Genomic DNA, 6,174 nt, shown 5'->3' on the forward strand with positions numbered 1-6,174 from the left:
GCTTCTGGAGGAAGAGGGATACAGAAGGCTTGAGGAGGGTGAGATAGAGCCTTCTGATGATTTCCAAGGACTTGCCACTGCAAGTGGTTTGGATACTTCCCCGGAGTGGGACATTGCTTCTCCGGGGGAGTTTACTGAGGAGGCCTCCTCTTTCCATGCTGTGGTGAGGAAGGCGGCTGACTATCTGGATTTGCCTTTGTCCTCGGCAGAAGTCAAGACTAACCTGCTCACAGAGGTTCTTCATCCTTCTTCCTCCAGTGCTGACCCCTTGTTGCCTTTTAATGAGGCGTTGACTGAGCCTATTATGGGCCTGTGGAAAAAGCCGGTGACATCTCCTGCGGTGAACAGGGCAGTGGCGAGAAGGCATAGGAGTGCCCCAGGAGATCCATCATTTCTATCTCGTCACCCGACTCCGGAGAGTTTGGTGGTTCAGGCATCATGTTCTGCAAAATCTGCCCCCGGTACATTCCCTGGTGTTCCAACAGACAGAGAATCCAAGAGGATGGAGCAATCCTCGAAGAAAATGTTCTCCTCTTGCAGCATGGCCCTGAAAGCTACCAATTCCACTTGTGTGCTAGGCAGATACATTCATGCCCTAATGGACTCTGCGAAGGAGATGGCAAAAGATCTGCCACAGAAAGTGCGAAAATCTTTTGGGGCCCTTTTCTTGGATGCGCAAGCGGCTGCACAGCAGGTTATTCAATCTGGCCTGGATACTACGGATTCTATAGCCAGGGTCATGGGAACATCGGTGGCTACGAGAATGCATGCCTGGCTAAGGTCTTCGGGTTTCTCGTCGGATGCACAATCCACTTTAATGGACTTTCCATTTGATGGGGAAAAGCTGTTTGGGGACAAGGCAGACTCTGCCCTCGAATGGTTTAAGGACTGTCGGGCTACAGCTAAGTCCCTGGGTTTGCAGACCCCTTCTGCTACATTGTACAGACCTTTTCGTAGGTTTTGAGGGTTTGCTAGAGGTTCTGCCTTTCGTAGGTCTCAATCTTATGCCCAACAACCTGCCAACCCGCCCTATCGTGCCTTCAGAGGGCGAGGTAGGGGCAGGGCTAGAGGTCCAGCCAAGCAGCTCTCTTCTTCTTCACCCTCCTCGGGTGGACAGCAGCAGAAGCAGCCCTAGTTTTCCCCACTTTATAAGTCACACTTCTGTAGGAGGAAGATTGAGTCTTTTTCTGCAGCAATGGAGGTCAATTACAACAGACTCGTGGGTGCTAGGAATTGTGGAAAAGGGCTATGCTCTCCCCTTTCAGGTGTTTCCTCCTCCCTTCCTTCCCCGTCCCTCCTTTTGTTCAGAAGAACATCTTCTGTTGTTGCAACAGGAGGTTGTAGTCATGTTGGCAAAGGGCGCTATAGAGTTGGTACCGTTGCAGGAAAGGGGTCAGGGGTGTTATTCATGGTATTTCCTGATTCCCAAAGTGGACGGTCGTCTAAGGCCGATCCTAGACTTGAGGATTTTGAATTTGTTCCTCAAGCAGGAAAAATTCAAAATGCTGACCCTAGCGCAGGTGCTGTTGGCGTTGAACGAAGGAGACTGGATGGTGTCTGTCGACTTGCAGGACGCGTACTTTCATGTTCCCATAGTCAAGTCGCACAGGAAGTATCTCCGTTTTGTGGTCGGATCGCAGCATTACCAGTTTGCGGTCCTCCCATTTGGTCTTACTTCAGCACCCCGGGTCTTCACAAAGGTGATGGCAGTTGTTGCAGCACATCTCAGAAAGAGGGAGGTAGCGGTTTTTCCCTACCTGGACGATTGGTTGATCAAAGCCAAGTCTCCAGAGATTGTGTTGTCTCATCTGCGAATGACAACGCAGTTGTTGTTCGATCTGGGTTTTTCGGTGAACATACCCAAGTCTCACCTGGAGCCCTCTCAACGCCTCCTGTTCATAGGGGCAGTATTGGACACGACAAGGTTTCGGGCCTACCCCTGGCCTCAGCGGGTGCGGGACATTCAGGCACGGATTCCTTTGTTTCAAAGAGGAGCGGCAGTTCCAGTCCTCATAGTCTTACGCCTGCTAGGTCTGTTTGCATCTTGCATTCTGTTGGTCACTCATGCTCGCTGGCATATGAGGGCTCTTCAGTGGTGTCTCCGCAGACAGTGGTTCCAGCACAACGGGGATCTCAGGGATTCAATAAAGATCTCCAGGGACGCTGTAGCGGATCTTCATTGGTGGACAGTAGACGGCAACCTTTCCCAAGGGAAACCGTTTTCACTACCACCTCCGGTGGCCACAGTGATATCGGATGCTTCCACTCTAGGGTGGGGAGCTCATCTGGGGGACCTGGAGATCAAGGGTCGTTGGTCTCCAGTGGAACAGATGTTGCATATCAATCTGTTGGAATTGCGGGCTGTACGTTTGGCGCTCATGGCCTTCCTCCCTTCCCTTCGCGGTCAGTCAGTTCAGATCCTGACGGACAACACTACCGCGATGTGGTATATAAACAAGCAAGGAGGAGTGGGGTCGTATCTTCTGTGCCGAGAAGCCCTACGACTCTGGTCCTGGGCTCAGGACCATCGGATTTGCTTGATGGCAAATCATTTGGCCGGAGTGTTGAATGTACGTGCGGACGTTCTCAGTCGTCACTTCTCATTAGATCACGAGTGGCGTCTCCATCCGGATTTAGTCCTCCACATCTTCGAGATGTGGGGTACTCCTCAGGTGGATTTATTTGCCACTCGGGAGAACGCACATTGCCCGTTATTCGGCAGCCTCCAGTATCCGATGCAAGGGGCGTTGGGGGACGCGTTTCAGATGTCCTGGAACGGCCAGTTGCTTTACGGGTTTCCCCCCATACCCTTGATTCCTCAGGTTTTGAGGAAGGTTCGTCAAGACCGGGCCCAAGTCATATTGGTAGCACCGGACTGGCCGAGAAGGGTATGGTATACAGACCTACTTCAACTCTCTCAGTGCCCTCCGCTCCGTCTCCCGCTCAGGGCAGATCTCCTCTCCCAATCGCAGGGGCAGGTTCTACACCCCCACCTCCAGAGCCTGCACCTTCATGCCTGGAGACTGAACGGGGCAACCTGAGTTCTTTTTCTCTCCCACCGGATGAAGTGGATGTTATACTATCGTCCAGGCGACACTCCACTAAGTCTATTTATGCCGGAAGGTGGGCAAAATTTGTGTTGTGGTGTGGAGAGAACCAAAAAGATCCTTTAAAGGCCCATCTTTCAGATGTACTTTTGTTTGTTCTCAGTTTGGTGAAGAAAGGCTGTGCTATAGCTACAGTTAAGGGTTATTTGGCAGCTCTGTCGGCGTTTCTTTGCCTTCCGGATCAGCCATCTTTATTCAAGTCTCCCATTGTACATAGGTTCCTTAAGGGTTTTGGTGAATAGCTTTCCTCCTACTCCTTTTCACATGCCTCAGTGGGACTTAAATCTTGTTTTAACATTTTTAATGGGTTCGCCTTTCGAGCCCATGCATTCATGTCCATTGAGATATTTAGCCTTCAAGACTGTTTTCTTGATCGCGATTACTTCTGCTAGGAGGATTGGTGAGCTTTAGGCGCTCTCCGTTAAGCCTCCTTTCACTGTGTTTTTCCCTGATAAAGTGGTTCTAAAAACCAGGGCTGCTTTTCTGCCGAAAGTTGTCACCCCTTTTCATTTAGGGCAGAATATCACTCTTCCTGCTTTTTACCCTCCTCCCCACCCGTCTAAAGAAGAAGAGAGACTCCATAGGTTGGATCCTAAGAGGGCCCTGAGTTTTTATCTCGAAAGAACTAAAGACATCCGTTTGGATGAGCAACTGTTTGTTGGGTATGCTGGTCTTCAAAAAGGCAGAGCTGTACAAAAAAGGACACTCTCCAGGTGGGTCATCTTGTGTATAAAGATCTGTTACTCTTTGGCAAAAAAGGTCCCTCCTGAAGGTATCAGGGCCCACTCTACTAGGGCTAAATCCGCATCCTCGGCTTTGGCGAGGGGAGTTCCATTGATAGACATATGTAAAGCGGCAACTTGGGCGTCCCTCCATACTTTCGTGAAACATTACTGTTTAGACTCCGAGATGAGGAGGGTCGGTCACTTTGCACGCTCGGTATTGCAAGATTTCTTAGTGTAATCAGGTGGGCACCCACCACCGAGTGCGGTACTGCTTGGTACTCTATTCATAAGGTGAGGAATCCACAGGTAGTTGTATCCATCAGAAGAACAAGTTACTTACCTTCGGTAACGCTTTTTCTGGTGGATACACTGACTACCTGTGGATTCCTCACGGTCCCTTCCGCCTCCCCGTTGCCTGCCTGGTTACACTCTTATCTTGCAGTATTTAGATTTATATTTATATATATGAAAGCGCATATATATGTATATAGTGATATTTCTCTATTTATTTTGTATATTTATGTATCCCAGTTCTCAATAAGAATGGATTATTTAAATGATCAAGGTTTTTGTGTGTGTATATCTTTCTATATTATTCATCAATTTTCATGGTCGGTTTACTCCTATTTGCTTTAAAGGCACGAAAAAAGTGAGGTGAAACTGACGTTAATACGCCGACGGGGACCTCTTATTGGCACGCTGACGTCAGACGGAGTCACGCGGAGCCATGCCATTATGTCGTCGACGTAGACAGCTAGGAAGAAGACTTTCCGTTGGATGCTGGCGCAAGGATCGAATTCATAAGGTGTGGAATCCACAGGTAGTCAGTGTATCCACCAGAAAAAGTGTTATCGAAGGTAAGTAACTTGTTCTTTTAGGCTGACAAGTGGGGCAGAATTTTTATCTGTATAGTTTCGATAATGCTGGGTGGTAGGACTTTTGTGGATTCCTGCAGGTCCCAGAAGGTTCCGTCAGAAACATGTGGGACAAATGTGTGATTTCCAGAAAAAGTGGAGGTTTGCAGGGCATTGTGGGTAAGAAAATGGTGTGGGGGTGCATGTGAAGCACACCACCCTGGACTCAACCAGATGTTTGGTCTTCAGATGTATCTAGGTCTTGTGGATTTTTCTACATGGCAGCGTCCCAAAGTCCAAAAGTGCAGCCCTCACCATTCCAATTGGGATGATTTTGAGAGTTAGCCAAGCTCTCATGGCCCAAATGTAAAACCAAAACCCCAGATAATCAAATGTCCTCTTGCTTGCCGTGGGATAACATGTTTCAGTGTGCAGGGGAGAGCTGAAAGACTGTTACCCCCTTTTGTTGGGGTGGGGGCATAACCATGCCCATACAGGTTGGTAGCCACCAGCCCACTATTGTATTCCCTAGCATCTAGTAGGCTTTCTGCCGCCCCTGGGGAATGGATCGGTGGTAAATGCCCCATCTGCCCACCGGTGGGCAGAACTACTTTGTCCACATTTATTTGGGGTGGGGGTATGGCCATATCCCTACCCTCGTTTAAAAAAAAAAATCTTCCCTGGTGTCTGGTGGGGTTCCTCCCCCCCTGGGGGGCAGATTAGCCATACAAAAATAGGCCGATCTGCCCCCAAGGGCGGAAATGGCCTGAAATAAATTTTCTCCCCAGGGGAGCGACCTTTGCTTAAGGGGTTGCTCCCCTTGCGTGAAATTGGCTCAAAAAAAATCTCTGGTGTCTAGTGGTTTCTGCCCCCCTTGAGGGCAGATTGGCTGAAGAAAAATAGGCCGATCTGCCGCCAAAGTGAGCAGAAATGGCCTAAAATAAATTTGCTCCCAGGGGAATGACCCTTGCCTAAGGGGTCGCTCCCCATCTGTAAAAAACAAAAACAAAATCTCTGGTGCTCAGTGGTTTCTGGCCTCCTTGGGGGCAGATCTGCCTAATTAAAATTGGCCTATCTGCCCCTTAGGGGGGCAGAAATGGCCTAAATAGGTCCCCCCTAGGGGAGCGTCCCTTACCTAAGGGGTCACTCCCCTTGTGTGAAACTGACCTAAAAAAAAAATCCCTGGTGTATAGTGGTGTCTGCCCTCCTTGGTAATAAATGGTAATAAAATGGCCTAAAAAGAATTTGCCCCCCTGGGGATTGACCCTTGCCCAAGGGGCCGCTCCCTTTATAAACAAACAAAGAAAAACAAAATCCCTGGTGCCTAGTGGGCATTTGTGCAGCCTTATTGCATCGCGATCGGGCTGCAGAAATGCTCAGAATGACATCAAAAGAAAGGAAAAGCCTTTCCTTTCTTTTGATGTCTCTGTCTGCCCCCTCCTCCAGAGCGGAAAACATTTCTCTTCCGCGATCGCTTGCTGACGTCAT

This window comes from Pleurodeles waltl, chromosome 4_2 (assembly GCF_031143425.1).
Source record: "Pleurodeles waltl isolate 20211129_DDA chromosome 4_2, aPleWal1.hap1.20221129, whole genome shotgun sequence".
NCBI lineage: Eukaryota > Metazoa > Chordata > Amphibia > Caudata > Salamandridae > Pleurodeles > Pleurodeles waltl.